The sequence below is a fragment of the Loxodonta africana genome, chromosome 5 (genome assembly GCF_030014295.1).
Source record: "Loxodonta africana isolate mLoxAfr1 chromosome 5, mLoxAfr1.hap2, whole genome shotgun sequence".
NCBI classification, from domain to species: domain Eukaryota; kingdom Metazoa; phylum Chordata; class Mammalia; order Proboscidea; family Elephantidae; genus Loxodonta; species Loxodonta africana.
In genome coordinates this window covers 47,760,435-47,779,238 of record NC_087346.1, presented here as the reverse complement: position 1 = coordinate 47,779,238, position 18,804 = coordinate 47,760,435, and the positions used below count along the sequence as shown (strand labels likewise).

The following is an 18,804-nucleotide window of genomic DNA, read 5'->3' as shown; positions in this document are numbered from 1 at the left end:
TTCCTTAGAAGTCTTGCTGTCAATATGATGAATGGAGATCCATTCCAACAGTTGTTAGTATTACAGGGAGCTCTTTCAGATTTCTGTAAAATTCTACAGAAAAAATATATATATACACACACATATAAAGAGCTATGTATAAGCATCAAACCATTACTGGTGAGTAGATTTGATAGCCAGATACAGAACCTTTCAGAAGACAGAAGCTGCCTTCATAAAAACAATTAGCCGCTGTCTAATGGGATGCACATTAGCCAGGCTGATTTCATCCAAAACAATTTTGTTAGCTTCGTGTAGCATGACCAATTATTCTGGTTTACCTGGAACTGAACGGTTTCCTAGATGTGGAACTTTATATTCTAAATCCAGGATAGCCACAGGACTGATATGAGTTGGTATTCTAGCTACATGTCTTCATGTAAATCAATAGAAAATATCAAATAGTTATTCTTGGTTTTGGTTTACTGTATTTCAGCTAATGATAATAGCATAATTCTTTTCCCTTTTTCTCCGAATTTCTCTTTTATTCACTCCTCCTCCTTATTTCTCACACAGATTTGCCCTCACCTACTTTTCACTCGGAATATCCCACTTCTCCTTTCCACTGGTTCCTTGTTCCCTCATTAATCTTCTTCCTCTTATTAACTCTATTAATTCATTAAACTACCTCTTCACCCTCGCAAACTTCCTTTGACTCCAGCACCCCATAAAGTTAGCCAGGTAGACGAAGTATCTTATTGCCTCCTCTTTCCTTCCTTCTCCTCGCAAGAGGCAGATTAGCCAGTAAGCAAGATATGTGTGGACTTAATTGTGTCTAGTTACTAATCTGTAGTGTACAGTTTCATATGAGTCATCAAAGATGTGTTGAAAAACAAGTGAAATTGTGCACTACAGATCAGTAAGTAAGCACAAATAAGCCCGTGCATACCTTGCTTATTGGGTAATCTCTCCCTGCTCTTCACCTCCAAACCGGGGCTTCTAAGCAATTTCAACAGTAACTGGAATGGGAAAAATTACAGGTAAAAGCCCTGGAATATGAGACTCAGCCAAGGTATAGTGAGCCCTTTCAGGAACCTAATGCATGAGACTGGATTATCAGCAGGACTGCAGAGAGCAACACACATTCAAAGGGGTGTGGCTGGCTGCCATCTGTGAGCAGGGCACCACTGTTTCCCACTGTGCTCAAACTCCAACAGGCAAGAGATGTGGTTGCTATGCAAGGCATATGCTGCTTTTGTTTTCTAAGAGGGAGATTAAGTTTCTAGCAGGGCTTCAACCTGTAATTGTTCTCATTCTGGTTCACCCAAATTCTAAAAATTCTGGTCTGTTCCGTTTCCACTTCCACAACCATGACTGAACTGAGAAGAACCAGTTCGAAACCCTGCTTCAAAATCTTTGTGAGTCTTTAGCAGTTACTGTGTTCCCTTTCCCACATCCCACGTACTAGTCATCTCACTACAATCTTACTCTTGGCTCTCGCCATTCTATTTAAAATACTCTTAAAAGTAACCAAGGGCCACAGCTTCTGCTGTCAGTGCCATTCTGAGAAATAATAAGGTTCCCCCTTCTTCAAAGCTGAGTCAGCAAGGTGAGCAGAGCACAAACTGGTTATTACCTCTCTCAGCTGTGCAACCATTCCCTGTGGCCATGCTTAGGATTTCATAAATCCAAAATTCAACTGGCTTTTCTCATCTTTACCCTTTAGGACGTGTCTCTCTGACACTTGAAAGCATCTTTTCTGGTTTTCCAAGCCTTCCTCCCACCTTTGATGGTACCTCTGGCGTCTTTAAGCATCTCTCTCTCACTACTCCCTACATAAAGTCATTCATCTGTTTCTCTACCACTACCCCACCACCACCCCTTTGGACCTGTTCCCTCCTAACTCCAATCACCTTCTTTGGTCACTAATATTTCAGAAACACTCCCATGGCAACTACCATATCTTGCAGTTATCTTTCTATTTCGGTCTCCAATCCTATGTCTCTTCAAACATCAGGCTTGAATTTCTTATCGAACATTAGTCGTTTTCATATGGACATCTCACTTGGCCTACCATACTTAAAAAGCCTAAAACTGTATGCGTCATATTCCTGAAGATTCTTTTTCAGTTATGGTGTTATCATTCTGATCATTCAGACTTGAAAGCTCAGAGTTATCTAGGACTCTTCCTCTCCCACAGTGACTCGAACTGCATATATGATGTGGAAACATGCTTTGTTGACCCTGTCTTCTAAAAATCTCTTACATTCTTCTTTTCATTTGACTGAATAGATAGCATAGTGTAGAGGTTAAGAGCATGGACACTAGAGCCAAGCTGGGTTTCCCACCCTGGCTTGCTATTACTTCTACCACCATGACAGTTTCCACCAAGTCATCTTCCATTCCTGGCAACTCCATGTGTCAGAGTAGAACTGTGCTCCATATGGTTTTGATTGGCTGACTTTTCAGAAATAGACCACCAGCCTTTCTTGCAAGAAGTGTCTGGATGGACTCTAACCTCCAAACATTTGCACCACCCAGAGACTCCCTACTTCTACTTAATAGTTATGAAGCTTTAGGAAAATTACTCAACTTGTCATCTGTAAAAATGGAAATAATGGCAACTTGTCATATATGAGTAAATGAGCTAATACATGTGTAACAGATATTAGCCATATAGTCACCTGGCCTACTTCCTCCTCCTAGCAGTGGTGGTTCAGTGGTAGAATTTTCACCTTCCATGCAGGAGCTACGGATTCAATTCCCAGCTAATGCATGGGCAGCTCCCACTCATATGTCAGTGGAGGCTAGCCTGGTGCTATGATGCCAAACAGGTTTCAGTGGAGCTTCCAAACTAAGAAAACTAAGAAGAAACGCTTGGTGATCTACTTTAAAAAATCAGCCAATGAAAACCCTATGGATCACAATGGTCCACATTCTGTTGTGCATGGGGCTGTTTGTTGTGTATCAGGTTGCTATAAGCCAAGCGCCAACTCAGTGACAGCTAACAACAACAGCAGACACCCAGCAAAACTGTATTTCCCAGGTTTCTTGTATCTAGATGGGGGTCATAAAATGTGAGCAGAAGTGCTGTGTCATTTCCAATCAAAGGCCATTAAAAGCAGACATGATTTCCCTATGTGCTCTCTTCCTTTTCTAAGGCAACTTTGGAATCAATCCATGATGATGGTAGAGTTAAATGACTGAAGGACTCTAAATTTATGACTCATTACCTGGAGGAGAGCCGCCCAGAGGAGACACCCAACCAGGCACTTCTGCAGTGGACTTTTTGTGAGAGAAGTAAACATTTAGTGTGTTAAACCACGGATATTTAGGATTTGTTTGTAATCACTGCTAACATTTTTACCCCAAACATCATGTAAATATGCTGGAAACACTGCCACAAATAGTAAGTATAATCCAAGAAGCTGGACTATAGGAAGAAGAATGTGGCCTCAGGATTGGTGGAAGACTCATTAACAACCTGTGATATGCAGATGACAACTTTGCTTGCTGAAAGCAAAGAGGACTTGAAGCACTTACTGATGAAAATCAAAGACTACAACCTTCCGTGTGGATTACAACTCAACATAAAACAAAAATCTTCACAACTGCACCAACAAGCAGCATAATGATAAATGAAGAAAAGACTAAGGCTGTAAAGAATTCATTTTACTTGCATCCACAATAAACCCCCCTGGAAGCAGCAGTCAAGAAATCAAACGACATGTCACATTGGGGAGATCTACCGCAAAAGGCCTCTTTAAAGTGTTAAAAAGCAAAGATGTCAGACCAAACTCTGATTATACAGCAGAAACTGTGCAAGGAAGAAGGCAATAGGATGACATATGTAAAACCTTAAAAGAAAAAAATTGCCAACCAAGAATAATATTCTTTCAAAACTCTTGTGCAAATACGACAGTAAAATTAGGACATTTCCAGATAAACAGAAATTAAGGGAATATGTAGAAATCTACCAAACTTACAAGAATTATTAAAGGAAGTCCTTCAGTCTGAGAACAAACAACATCAGACCACAGCCTGAATCTAGGATGCAAGATCGTACCAGCCAGATATCAACTTTAGGAAATGAACTCTCAGGAACTATACAAAACCAAAAGAATTACAACAAGTAACCAGAGAAGTTAATCTGTAAACGACAACAACATCAGAATGATAAAAGAGGAAATAAACAGTGTCGGTATAGAACTTTCCAATGGAGAGCAAGGCAAGGGAGTTCCAAGTAATAAAACGCTGGTTCAAATGTAGAAAGATAAGGGTAAATTTCAAGGTAACCACAAAGAAAGTTAACAAACCCACTCATCTAAATAAAGAAGAAAAACATAAAGTCTCAGTAAACACAAAATCTACAAAAACAAAAGGAATGAAAAAAAATCCACAAACAACAGGAATTCAGCTCAAGAGAGTAAGAGGAACAAAGAAAATGTCAGCATCGCAAAAAAAAGAAAGCACTACAAAATGACAGCAATAAACTCACACCTATCAATAATTACACTGGTTGTAAATGGCCTAAATGCACCCATAAAGAGACAGAGAGTGACAGAATGGATAAAAAAACAGGATCCATCAATGGGCTGACTACAAGACACACCTTAGAAACAAAGATGTAAACTTGTTAAAAATCAAAGGGTGGAAAAAATATATCAAGCAAACAGCTACCAAAAAGGAGCAGGAGTGGCAATACTAATCTCAGATAAAATAGACTTTAAAATAAAATCCACCAAAAAAGACAAAGAAGGGCACTATATGATGATGGGATGATCCATCATGAAGATATAACCATAATAAACATCTACGCACCCAATGACAGGGCTTCAAAATACAGAAAACAAACTCTAACAGCACTGAAAAGAGAAATTGACAGTTCTACAATAATAGTAGGAGACTTCAACACACCGCTCTTGGTAAAGAACAGAACATCTAGAAAGAAACTCAGCAAAGATACAGAAAGAGCTAAAGGGCACAGTCAACCAACCTGACCTCATAAACATATATAGAACACTCCACCCAACAGCTGCAAGGTACACATTCTTTTCCAACACACATGGAACATTCTCCAGAATAAACAACATCTTATGTCACAGAGCAACCCTCAACAAAATCCAGAACATTCAGATAATACAAAGTATCTTCTATGACCACAATGCCATCAAGGTAGAAATTAACAACAAGAAGAGCAAGGAAAAAAATCAATTACATGGAAACTGAATGACACCCTGCTTAAAAACCACTGGGTAATAGAAGAAATCAGAGATGGAATAAAAAAATTCCTAGACTCAAACAAGAATGAAAACACATCACACCAAAACCTTCGGGACACAGCAAAGGCACCCCGCAGAGGTCAATTTATAGCAATTGATGCACACATCAAAAAAGAAGAAAGGGACAAAAACAAAGCATTAGCTATACAACTCAAATAAATAGAGACAGAACAGCAAAAAAAAAAAAAAAGCCCACGGTCACCAGAAGAAAGGAAATAATAAAGACCAGAGCAGAAATAAATGAAATAGGGACTAGAAAAACAATAGAAAGAATCAACAAAACCAAAAGTTGGTTCTTTGAAAGGATCAACAAAATCAACAAATCACTGGCCAAGCTGACAAAAGAAAAACAGGAGAGGGCACAAATAACTCAAATAAGAAATGAAACGGAGGACATTACAACAGACCCAACTGAAATAAAAAGGATCATAACAGAGTATTATGAAAAACTATATTCCAACAAATTTGAAAACATAGAGGAAACGGACACATTTCTAGAAGCACACTACCTACCTGAGGTAGCACAAAATGATGTTGAAAATCCGAACAGACCCATAAGAAGAGGAGAGATTGAAAGGTAATAATAAAAAACTCCCAACAAAAAAAAGCCCTGACCCAGATGGCTTCATAGAAGAATTCTACTAAACATTCAGAGAAGAGCTTACACCAGTACTACTCAAACTATTTCAGAACATAGAAAAAAAGGGATACTTTCAAATTCATTCTGGGAAGCCAGCATAACCCTGATACCGAAATCAGGCAAAGACACCACAAAAAAGAAAATTACAGACCAATATCTTTCATGAATATAGATGCAAAAATTCTCAACAAAATTATAGTCAACAGAATTCAGCATCATATCCCCCCCCCCCAAAAAATAATAGTACACTACAACCAAGTAGGATTCATACCAGATATGCAAGGATGGCTAAACATTAGAAACTCAATCAGTGTAATTCACCACATAAATAAAAGGAAAGAAAAGAATTACAGGATCATCTCAATCAATGCAGAAAAGGCATTCGACAAAGTCCAATACCCATTCTGATAAGAACTCTCAATAAAATAGGTAGAGAAGGGAAATTCCTGAACATAATAAAGGGCATTTATGCAAAACCAACAGCCAGCATCATTCTTAATGGAGAAAAGCTGAAAATGTTCCCCTCAGGAAGAGGAACAAGACAAGATTGTCTGTTATCACCATTCCTATTTAACATTGTGCTGGAAGTCCTAGCTAAAGCAATAAGGCAAGAAAAAGAAATAAAGTACATCCAAATTGATAATGAAGAGATTAAACTGTCTCTATTTGCAGATGATAAGATACTATACATAGAAAACCCAAAAGATTCCAGGAGAAAACTACTGGAACTGATAGAAAGATTCAGCAGAGTAGCAGGATGCAAGATAAAAAAAAGTAGTAGGATAAAAAAATAGACACAAAAAATCAATTGGATTCCTATACGCCAATAGAGAGAACGATGAAAAGGAAATTGGGAAAACAATACCATTTATAATAGTCCCTAAAAAAATAAAAATACTTAGGAATAAATCTAACCAGGGATGTAAAAGACCTACACAAAGAAAACTACAAAACACTACCACAAGAAACCAAAAGAGATTTACATAAATGGAAAAACATACCATGCTCATGGATAAGTAGACTAAACATTGTGAAAATGACCATTCTACTGAAAACAATTTGCAAATAAAATGTAATCCCAATCCAAATACCATCAACATTCTTTAAAGAGATGGAAAAACTAATCATTAACTTCATATGGAAGGGGAAGAACCCCTGGATAAGTAAAGGACTATTGAAGAATAAAGTAGGAGGACTCGCACTACCTGACCTGAGCACCTACTATACAGATACATTGACCAATGGAACAGAATTGAGAACTCAGATGTAAATCCATCCACCTACAGTCACCTGATCTTCGACAAAGGCCCAAAGTCCATCAAATGGGGAAAAGACAACCTTATAATAAATGATGCTGGCATAACTGGATGTCCATCTGCAAAAATTGAAACAGGATCCCTCACACTATATATAAAAACTAATTTAAAATAGACCAAAGACCTAAATATAAAGTCAAAACCTATAAAGTTCATAGAAGAAAAAATAGGATCAACACTAGAGGCCCTAATACACAGCATTAACAGGATACAAGCCATTACAAACAACACACAAGCTGCAGAAGATAAGCTAGATAACTGGGATCTTTTAAAAATTAAACACTTATGCTAATCAAAAAAAAAAAAGACTACACCAAAAGAGTAAAAAGAGAACCTACAGACTGGGGGGGGGGGGGGGGGGCGGGGGAAGAAAAAATTTTGCTATTAAAAATCAGACAAAGTTCTAATCTCTAAAATCTACAAGAAAATCCAACATCTCTACAATAAAAAGATGAATAAGGCAATTAAAAACTGGGCAAAGGAAATGAATAGACACTTTACCAAAGAAGGCATTCAAGCAGCTAATAGACACATGAGGAAATGCTCGGGATCACTAGCCATTAGAGAAATGCAAATTAAAACCACGACAAGATACCATCTCACCCTGGCATTATTGGCATGAATCAAAAAAACAGGAAATAACAAAGTTGGAGAGGCCACGGGGAGATTGGAACTCTTATGCGCTGCTGGTGGGAATGCAAGATGATACAACCATTTTGGAAAACAATATGGTGCTTCCTTAGAAAGCTAGCACTAGAAATACCATATGATCCAGCAATTCTACTCCTAGGAAGAACCCTAGAGAAATAAGAGTCATCACATGAAGACATGCACACCCAAGTTCATTGTAGCATTGTTCACAATAGCAAAATGATGGAAACAACCTAGATGCCCACCAACAGATGAATGGATAAACAAACTGTGGTACATACACACAATGGACTATTATGCAAGGATAAAGAACAATAATAAACATGTGAAACATCTCATAACATGATGAATCTGGAGAGCATTATGCTGAGTGAAAGAAGTCAATCACAAAAGAACAAATATTTTATAAGACCCTACTGAAAATGTTTACACACAAAAAAAAACAATCTTTGATGGTTATGAGGGTGGGGAGGGGTGGGGCTGGAAAAACACTAAATAGACAATAGATAAGCGGTAACTTTGGTGAAGGGTAAGACAGTACACAATAATGGGGAGGCCAGCATGCCTTGTACCGGGCAAGGTCATGGAAGCTCCATAGACACATCCAAATTTCCTGAGGGACAGAATTGCTGGGCTCAGGGCTGTGGGGACCATGGTCTCAGAGAACATCTAGCTCAATTACCATAACTGTATAAAGAAAATGTTCTACATTCTACTTTGGCGTGTAGCATCTGGGGCCTTAAAAGCCTGCGAGTGGCCATCTAAGACACTCCAGTGCTCTTACCACTTCAGAGCGAGGTAGAATGAAGAAAACTAAAGATACAACGGAAAGGTTAGTCCAGAGGATCAATGGACCACATCTACAACAGCCTCCACCAGACTGAGTCCAGCACAACTAGATGGTGCCCAGCTACCACCACTGACTGCTCTGACAGGGATCACAATAGAGGGTCCTAGACAGAGCTGGAGAAAATGTAGAACAAAATTATAACTCTCTCTCTCACACACACACACGCGCACACACACACGCGCGCGCACACACGCGTGCACACACACACACACACACCAGACTTAACTGGTCTGACAGAGACTTGAGAAACCCTGAGAGTATGGCCCCCGGACACACTTTTAGCTCAGTGATGAAGTCACTTCTGAGGTTCACCCTTCAGCCAAAGATTAGATAGACCCATAAAACAAAACGAGACTAAAGGGGCACATCAGCTCAGGGATAAGGACTGGAAGATAGGAGGGGACAGGAAAGCTGGAAATGGGGAACCCAAGGTCGAGAAGGGAGAGTGTTAATATGTTGTGGAGTTGTTAACCAATGTCATAAAACAATATGTGTACTAAGTGTATAATGAGAAACTAGTTTGCTCTGTAAACTTTCCTTTAAAGTACAATTAAAAAAAAGCAAAGATGTTGCTCTGAGGACTAAGGTACACCTGATCCAAACCATGGTGTTTTAATGGCCTCATGCATGTGAAAGCTGGACAATGAATAAGGAAGACGAAAGAATCGATGCCTGTGAATTATGTTCAAATCAAGGTGTTGGAAAAGAATATTGAATATACCATGGGCTGCCTGGAGAAATCTGTCTTGGAAGGAATACAGTCAGAGTGCTCCTTGGAAGAGAGGCGAGACTTCATCTCACATACTTTTTACTTGTTATCAGGAAGGATCAGTCCCTGGAGAAGGACATCATGATTAGCAAAATAGAGGGTCAGCAAAAAAGAGGAAGACCCTCAACGAGATGGATTGACACAGTGGTTACAACAACAGGCTCAAACATAACAATGATTGTGTGGAGGGTAATGTTTCATTCTGTTGTCCATAGCGTCACTACGAGTCGGAACCGACTTGACAGCACCTAACAACAACAGAGATTATTGTGTCTACTGGTACTATATTACTTTGGGTCCAAATAATCTCTCATTTAGACCATAAGAGGATCATATAAAATTTTAACTCCTTCTTCCCTGAATAGTTTATTTAGGACATATCTTGCTATAAAATTCATTGTTTTGCCAAGTGATATTTTTGGTAAATTTCAGGGCAGTTAGCATTGAAAGGCAACAAAAGAATATTATTTTGTGATTCTTGTCAAGAGGAAAACAATAGATTCTCCGTTCCTTCTTCATTGCCTGTTATGGAGTGAATCATGTCCCCCAAAATGTGTGTCATCTTGGCTAGGTCATGATTCCCAGCATTGTGTGATTGTTCACCATTTTGTCATTTGACGTGATTTTCCTAAGTGTTGTAAATCCTATCTCTAAGATTTGATGAGGCAGGATTAGAGACAATTATGTTAATAAGGAAGGACTCAATCTACAAGATTAGGTTGTATCTTGAGTCAATCTCTTTTGAGTTACATAAAAGAAAAGCAAGCAGAGAGACGGGGACCTCATACCACCAAGAAAGTTGTGCCAGAAGCAGAGTGCATCCTTTGGGCCTGGGGTCCTGTGCTAAGAGGCTCCTAGAGCAGGGTAAGATTGATGACAAGGACCTTCCTCCAGAGCTGACACAGAGAAAGCCTTCCTCTGGAGCTGGTACCCTGAATTTGTACTTCTAGTCTTCTAGATTGTGAGAAAATAAATTTCCCTTTGTTAAAGCTATCCACTTGTGGTATTTCTGTTATAGCAGCAGTAGATAATTAAGACACTGCCTCAAAGAAAAGAATAAACAATGCCAGTACTTGTAGGCCTTCCGAAAGCTGCAGTTCTCTTCCACCACCTGCATTGTAGCCTTCTGGATATTGACTGAGTTGGATAGGGGTGAGCTTCTCTCATACCCTCTCCTTCTTTCTAATTCTTTCCATATATGGGATATGATTTTATGGTCAATTCTTTGGTGAAACAATACTGATTTCCCCTGTTTCCATCAGGCCCTTAGTTTACACTTTTTAGAAATAATAACGGGAGTCTTTTTGGAAATGCCTTTATTATTTACGGAAAGTACTTTAAGCACTTTTTTAGTGTGCTTTATAGAGGTGATATTAGTAAAAAAAATGTTGGGTAGTAGACGTCTAGATTTTTTATATTGTTACAAACTATAATTCTACTTCCTAAGCCTTTTTGCTACAAACTGTGCTTTCTTAAACATCTCAACAAGAAAAACCAGGCCTTGAGCCTTTCAGTGTCACTCCCAAACCATCAGTTCTGATGCCCCGTTCTTCTTCACGTAGACCAGCTTCTGGAATTATTTGCTCAGCATACAGATTGAACAAGTATGGTAAAAGGATATGACCCTGATGCATACCTTTTCTGATTTTAAACCACTCAGTATCCCCTGTGTTCGAACGACTGCCTCCTGGCCTATGTAGAGGTTCCACAAGAGCACAATTAAGTGTTCTGGAATTCACATTTTTCAAAATGTTATCCATAATTTGCTAGGATTCATACAGTAGAATGCTTTTGCATAGTCAATAAAGCACAGGTAAATGTCTTTCTGGTGTTCTCTGTTTCCAGCCGAGATCCATTTGACATCAGCAATGATATCCCTCATTCCAAGTCCTCTTCTGAATTCGGCTTGAATTTTCTGGCAGTTCCCTGTCGATATACTGCTGGAACTGTTTTTTAATTCTTTTCAGCAAAATTTCACTGTGTGTGATATTAATGATTTCGTTTGATAATTTCCACATTCTGTTGGATCACTTTTCTTTGGAATGGGCACAAATATGGAACTCTTCCAGTTGGGTGGCCAGGTAGTTGTCTTCCAAATTTCTTGGCATAGACAAGTGAGCATCACTAGCGCTGCATCCATTTGGTGAATAATCTTAATTGGTATTCTGTCAATTCCTGGTTCCTTGTTTTTTCGCCAGTGTCTGAAGTGCAGCTTGGACTTCTTCCTTCAATACTATTGGTTCTTGATCACAAGCTACCTCCTGATATTGTTGAACATAGACCGATTCCATAGCAATTGTCCAAACCAAAAACCAAACCCATTGCCATCAAGTCAATTCTGACTGACAGTCAATCCTACAGGACAGAGTAGGACTTCCCATAGGGTTTCCAAGGAACGGCTGGTGAATTCAAACTGCCAACCTTTTGGTTAGCAGCCAAGCTCTTAACCACCTCGACACTAGGGCTCCGTAGCAACGGTAGTGAATATTCATTTAAACTGACAGAAAGATGCTAGTGTCTATAACATCAATGATATTCTCCTGTTAAATTTATTGATATCTCCATTTCTTTGCATTTTCATTGTCAAGAGAATAAAAGTCTGTATTCTACATGTGATCTTAAAAGAAAGATGGTTTCTTTGCCCTTTTCTATTAGGTTTATTCTTGATGATACAATCCATTGTAAAAATCACTTTTGTCCCGGTTGCTACATAAGAAGTCATTCTTTCTGGCTTTATTTGAGGAGCAGAGATTATATCTTCTTCTTTTGTAACCACTTATAGAGACTAATTGAGCACTCTCTCTATAAGATCTCAATTAACTGTGCAAACACAAGACAGAATACAGCAAGCATTTTAATGGAGGTGTAATGAAATGAAATATTTCCCTATCAGTAGGGAGAGATGCCACAAAGATAAGTGTATGGCCTAGTGGTCAATGGTGCAAAAGTTTATTTCTCTTAAAATTACGAGGAAATTAATTTCAAGTCCTTCACCTTCAAATAACTGCTTATAGTAGTACAGGCCTTCATCTCCCTTCAATCCTTTCTAGAACTCTGTGAGGTAGGGCTATAATGTCATGCTTATTTTACCAGTGAGGAAACTGAAACTCAGACAAAGTAATTACTCAGATACCAAACCAAAAGCCAAACCCGTTGCCGTCGAGTCAATTCTGACTCATAGCAACCCTGTAGACAAGTAATAGACAAACTACTACTCAGCCAAAGTCACACAGGTAATTCAAGGCAAAGCGAGGACTCCAACTCAAGTCTGATTTTGAAGCTAGTGGAATCTTTCCATTTTGTCATTGCTCCTATAGCCAAGAACTGTGCCCCAGGTGTTCCTAAGCATGTTGAGTTGGCTCCATGACCCAAAGTAAACCATATGCACCCTTTATCGAAATACAATTTGCTCCTGTTCTATCCTCAAGATGGACCATGGAGTTTATGATTCTGTATTTGTGAGTCTCCGTTGCACACTATACAATTCCTCTTTATCAATGTATACACTATACAGATCTCAACCTCAGCATTCTCCAGACACCAACATTTCCAAACAGGGTTTTGTGAGAAGGGAAATTCTTGTGGTCCCAAATATTTTAGTGACAAACAACATGACGGGCCCTTTCCACAATCTCAATGCCTAAAATCCCGCACTTAGGCTTTTTTTTTTCCTTTGTAAATAAATGATAAATGTAAATATCCCTTGACACTTTAGGGTGAATGCATTTGTAGGCAGCATTCATGGAAGCAAGTATGAAGACAGTTTAGACAGAATTTTGAGAAACAAAGTAGCAATACAGAAAGGTTAACTGGTGATTAGAAAAGAGTAGACTAGAAACTTTTACAGTTTTGTCTGCTTCATACCTCCACCCCCAATTTTAAGTTCATTCTGTGGGATCATTGAGAATTGAAAATCTAATTTAATCATTTTCACCAATTAACACCTTTAATATTCGTTCACAAGAATGTCACAGTGGCTTCACACTTGTAACAATCCTGTCCCTCCATCATTTCTCCAATGAGGCTGCCAGCCCTGCTGAAAGAAAAGCGTGCGAGCTCACCCCTGTCCCATGAAGAGATACAACTCTCCTAACACTTTATTGTCTCCTGGGAGTCTGCAACCTTTGCACGCATGTCAGTGGCAAAAATCACTTCACAAACTATGTATCAATTGACTAAAATATAGTATTGGCAAAATTTATAATAATATCCTGTAAATAGTAACACAGGATTTATAAAAATTCATTAAGCCTTTAAAAAAAAAAAGTTGCCATGGAGTCGATTCAAACTAATCGTGACCCCATGTGTGTCAGAGTAGAACTGTGCCCTGTAGGCTTTTGGACGGCTGATGGATCTCTGGGTGAATTCTAACCTGCAACCTTTCGGCTTGAGCTCAGTTAACCATTTGCACCACCCAGGGACTTATGAATCCCCTGAATTCCAACTATTCACTCTAGAAGCTAAAAGAAGTAGCTTAAAGGTAAATTGTTGAGCAATCCAAAGATCACAGGGGCTCACCTCAGACCAGTTTAATCCCAATCAAATGATCCTCTGCTCTTCTGCCACACGCTTCAGGGGGAAACAGGCCTGCAAGGCAGAGCGGAAACTTGCTAGGGGCAATCTAGTATCTTGCAACACTGCCTGGTTGTTACCTGATTCCTGACATTTTAAAAGTAAATTTGCAGAATTGTCACTGAACTCAGTAGTGGGAAAAAAAAAATTTTTTTTTTAAAGGTGCTCTAAAACACACATCTGTTTCAGCTCAAGATGTCTTATCTGGGGAGCTAATCCACACCAGGGCATCCCCAGGCCCGTGCCTAGCACAATGCCTGGCATGTAAAGAAGCTCAAATGACCAGTGAATGCTGGTCACTGACAGGCTCATCTGTGGATTCTAGTAGCGGTCCCTTCAGAAAAACAAACAAAACAGAAAATTTCCCTGCCAGATCAGTATGTATTTATGGGCTGTGACCGGAACCATTGCTACCACCATCACTATAGTCTATCCACAGTAATTATTATAAAAGCCTAGCAATGCCCCGTAGATGAAAGTTCTGGATAACTGCCATATAACCAGGGGGTTTAAGATCTCACTAAAAAAAAAAAAAATTAAAAGTAGATGTTTATACTTCACTGGAAACAAATCAATTATAATATTGAAATTCCAGTTTAAATCTGAAGAGACGTGAGTGTAATTGAGACATACTTAAATGGAACACACAGATGAGATTTATTTTTATAAACGGTATGCTTGGATCCTTGCCGACCCATCCCCTCCAGCGGGTCGGGCCTGCGCTGAGGGGCTCTATGATGGTCCGACTCTAAGAACTGCACAGCCTCCGCCTCCGCGGCCTCCGCACCGCCTGCTTCCAGGGACAATCCAGCCCCGCCGGCGCTTCTAGGGGGCGTCCCCACTCGGGAGCGCCCAACCGGCAAGTGGCAGCCCCGCATGGGGCCCCAGCGTCCCGGCCGCCTCCCTCACGCCCCTCGTCCTGCGCCCCGACGCGGCCCAGGAGGGCGGGAGCCGAATTAGGGTAGCGAGGCCGGGCCGGGGGCGCGCGGGGCCCCCAGAAGTGCGGGCTTCCCCCACCCCCGGCGGCGACCCCACCTCCCGCCTCCGCCGCGTGCGCGCGTGTGTCCGTCTGTCTGTCTTCTCTCTCGACGTCAGTGGGAATTTCCAGCCAGGAAGTGAGAGAGTGAGCGAGAGAGAGAGCAAGAGAGAAGTGCACCAGCGAGCTGGGGCAGGAAGAGGAGGTTTCGCCACCGAAGCGGCCCGGCGACGCGCTGACAGCTTCCCCTGCCCTTCCAGTCGGTCGGGCTCCCGCCGCCGCCGCCGCCCACGGCCTGCGCCCTGCCGCCCGCCCCGCTCCGAGAGCCCCTCGCCACCCAGGCCGGAGCCGCCGCGGCTGGGAAGACGGCGCTGCTGCGGCCCGGCCACCGCGCGCCCTGCGCTTCCCTCCGCCCGCGCTGCGGCATGGCGCGGCGCTGACTGGCCCGGCCCGGCGAGACCGCGCGCCCTCCCGCTCCTACCCGCCCCGCACCCGGACAGCTTCGACTCCGGCCTCTTCGTCCCCGAGCCCCCAGGCCCGCGCTGCCCCGGACGGGGAGCCCACAGGCGCAGTGAGGCCAGCGCAGACTCGCGACCACGGTAAGCCAAACTCGGGCCAGTGGGGGCCACGCTGGGAACGTGTGGCCCGAGTCCCGCCACCAACCCACCCCGCACCCTCTACAGCCGTGCTCGCACTTCCTCATTCCTGCGCTAACCGCTGGGCTACACCGTAGGAAGAGGTTGACAGTAGTTGCGAAGCACATGGGATTGGCGAGAGAGGGGAAAAGACATCCGGACATCGCAGGCGCCGATCGGCCGAAGGGCCGCAGCCGCTGGGGCCGTCCTTTCCCTTCCCCTCCATGAACTCCAGCTGGGAACGGGAACCTTAGGGGAACTCTTTGCAAACTTTTTATTTAATCCTCACCCCCACCCCCGTTTGGGTGGTGGAGAGAGGGTTGAGATGCACTGTGGCGCGGAGAAGACTGGGGAAGGTGGTTGGTGCAGTGCTGAACCAGATTTCACCTAAGGGCCTTTCCATAAAATGAAAGCAGAAGTGCATGTCAGTCGTCTTGGCTTGGAAAACCCTCCCTAACTCCTCAGAATTGTATAGGAGAGGCTTTCTCTTCCTTCTGTTTCTGAAAGAAACCCCATTTCACATACCCTGCACACACCCCAACCGGGATATAGTATATTCACCTACTGTAGAACCTGTACGTTAGTTTTCAAAAATAAGAAGGGCCTGACATTTGAGAGGGAAAACAGACTACCTACTTAGATCACTTTTGAGGCCTCTTGATTTTGTAGAACACTTGGACAGTGGCACGTGCATAACCTCTAAAACAAATGTTATAAATAAAGCTTATCTCAAATGCAAGTTTTCCTGGGGTCTTTAAAATACACCCAGATGAGGATGTTTGCTCTGATTCATTGGTCTATCCTGAAACTTAAATAGGACTTAATGCAACAGGATTTGATTAGCAAGGTTTCAGACCTATTTATGGACTTTGTTAAGTAGGGTTTTTCAGTATTGTATCTTATGAAATAACCATATTTAACGTAAAGATTTTGTTATAAAGCTTATGAACGGAAAAACGATTATGGATTACTAAAACATTTAATGGCTTTGGCATAAAAATGTTCTTCCACCAACTGGTCATCTTTGATAAACACGAAAGCTTGGGATCTAGATGTTCGGTGATTATTTTTCTAGCAAAATTCTTCAACTGAATATTCTTGAGTAGTTTACATGATTGTTGGTTAAAACTTTAACAGGAAAACTTGATTAAAACAAAGACCTTAGCTGAAGAATATTGTTTTCCTGATTTTAATATTGTGCTTTCTAGAGATGAATCCTTTTACCATCTAATGCACTATAGAAATGGTGTAAATAACTTAAAGCAAAAAAAAAAAATTTTTTTTTGAGCTTCTGAGATTGGGGAGATAGGAAATAAGAAATTTGTTTCCTGTAGCATTTTACATTTATCATGTAACTGAGTTGCTAAAATGAAATGAACATATATGATAAGGGAAATGGGGACTCTCCTGAGATGATTCATCCTTGTTGATATACCTGCAACTCCTAATGCCCTCCAGAGCTTGTTCAGATAAAATGTCTTCCTGGGCCAAAGCCTACTGGACAGACTGGAACACAAAGGAAGACTCATTACATGTAGATTTAATGCTGAAATTAAATACTGCTTGTTGTGAGTAGCAAACCACTTCTAACAAGTTTGAAAGACTTTTTAAAGAAAACAGTACAATCCTATTAGGAGTTGGTGGTAATTTGAAATGCTGTTATCTTTGCTTTGAAACTTCAATTTATTGGTATTTTCTGCAGTTTGCACTCACTTGGCCTGAATAAATGCCCCTGTTGTTCAAACTCAGTTAGTAAATACTGGAGTATACATACAAAATAGTCATTCCCCTTTGTAAGCACTACTTTGATCTTTGCACTTCCTTTTTACCTCTTAAACAAGATCATCTGTGATGACTGAATTGCAGTTGCAGGAAGCTCAATTAGTCTGAAATGAGGCAGGATTTTAAATTCAGTAATCATCTAGCTCATATGTCTCTTGTCATTGTTCCTTTGAACAAATTGAAGGTAGTTTGAGAAGTTAATATCTGTGTACGGCTTTTTAAATTATTATTACTGGTTTCAAACGTCCAGATAATGATGAAGTGTGTTACTACTTAGACTTTCAGGGATTGTTCATTGTGGTAGAAAGGAGGTCCAGATAAGGAATTGGCGGCTACTTGGATCTTGGAGTATCATTCAGTCAGCAAGGCCTTAAATGTTTTACCTAATTTATGAGAGGTATTCCCCTGTTCAGAAGAGGTGAAAGTTCTGGCTTCTGGGGGGAAGTGGTTACTCATAACCTTCAATTAGTTTGAACTTGGGAGAAATAAGAACAGTAGTTGGCATTTTAAAACAGTAAGTTAAAAATTATGTCTAAGTTCTCATATGGATTTTTGATAAAGCACTATAAAAAAATACCATCTTTTTCTTCTTCAGAGTTCATGAGGAGTAAATGTGCTGCCTGAGCACTGGCGAGGGCCCAGTGGGAAATGTACTTAGGACTGCTGAGTAGTTTAGCCTGTAAAGATTCAAGTTTTGCTCTCCTGGTCTGCAGATCTAGCTGGAAAGGAACCACATTGACAGGAATGGATGTATACAAATCAGTGTCTTACAGAGTTTCTGGTTAATTTGTCCTACCTTTTATAGGAAGGTGTCTTTTTTTTGGTTGGTTGATTGGTTTTCTGTTTATAATATGAATCCTATATGTTTTGATTGTTGGAAGAGGAGAAGGAAGAATAGAATTTTAGGACTGGAGGAGACTGTAAGACGTTTTGTTCCTGTTCCTACGTTTACATCTGATCAGACTTTTCTCTCAGTTCAATGACAACTGCTTCTTGGTGACCAGTAAACCACACTGGAGCTATTTACCCTTGTTGCTGGGAATTATTTCTCATTTGCGTTCTTGCACTTCCCATAAATACTGAACTCACAGTGTTCATAGTTAAAGGTGAGCAGGTGAATCCCCAGGAGCAGATAGTATTTTGAATTGATTTAGGAAACCTAAGGGTTTTAAAGAACTAGAAGCATAGACCTTGAGGGGTTCAGAGTCAGGGAGCAATGTTTTGACAGCATGGCATAGTCCTGCCAAATCAGTCAGGCTCCTAGACTGGTTTTTATCAAAAGATACTCATATTTGAAACCAGAATTTTGCCCAGTTAATAGTTACAGTAACATAACCAAACCTCTTATCTTT

At 40.8% G+C, this 18,804-nt stretch overlaps 1 protein-coding gene across 5 annotated transcripts in view; it reads left to right on the top strand.

The window, feature by feature from the left end:
• Positions 1-15,520: 15,520 nt before the first annotated feature.
• The window catches only part of NFKB1 (nuclear factor kappa B subunit 1), a 133,819-nt gene continuing 130,535 nt past the window's right edge, over positions 15,521-18,804 (top strand). For 3 of the 5 annotated variants that reach the window (XM_023548532.2, XM_023548534.2, XM_003410465.4), the window contains exon 1: positions 15,526-15,634. The gene's annotated coding sequence lies outside the window, so the exon portion shown is untranslated. Of the gene's footprint in view, positions 15,635-18,804 lie in introns of all 5 variants that reach the window. The other 2 variants (XM_023548533.2, XM_010590475.3) reach the window with 1 other exon arrangement.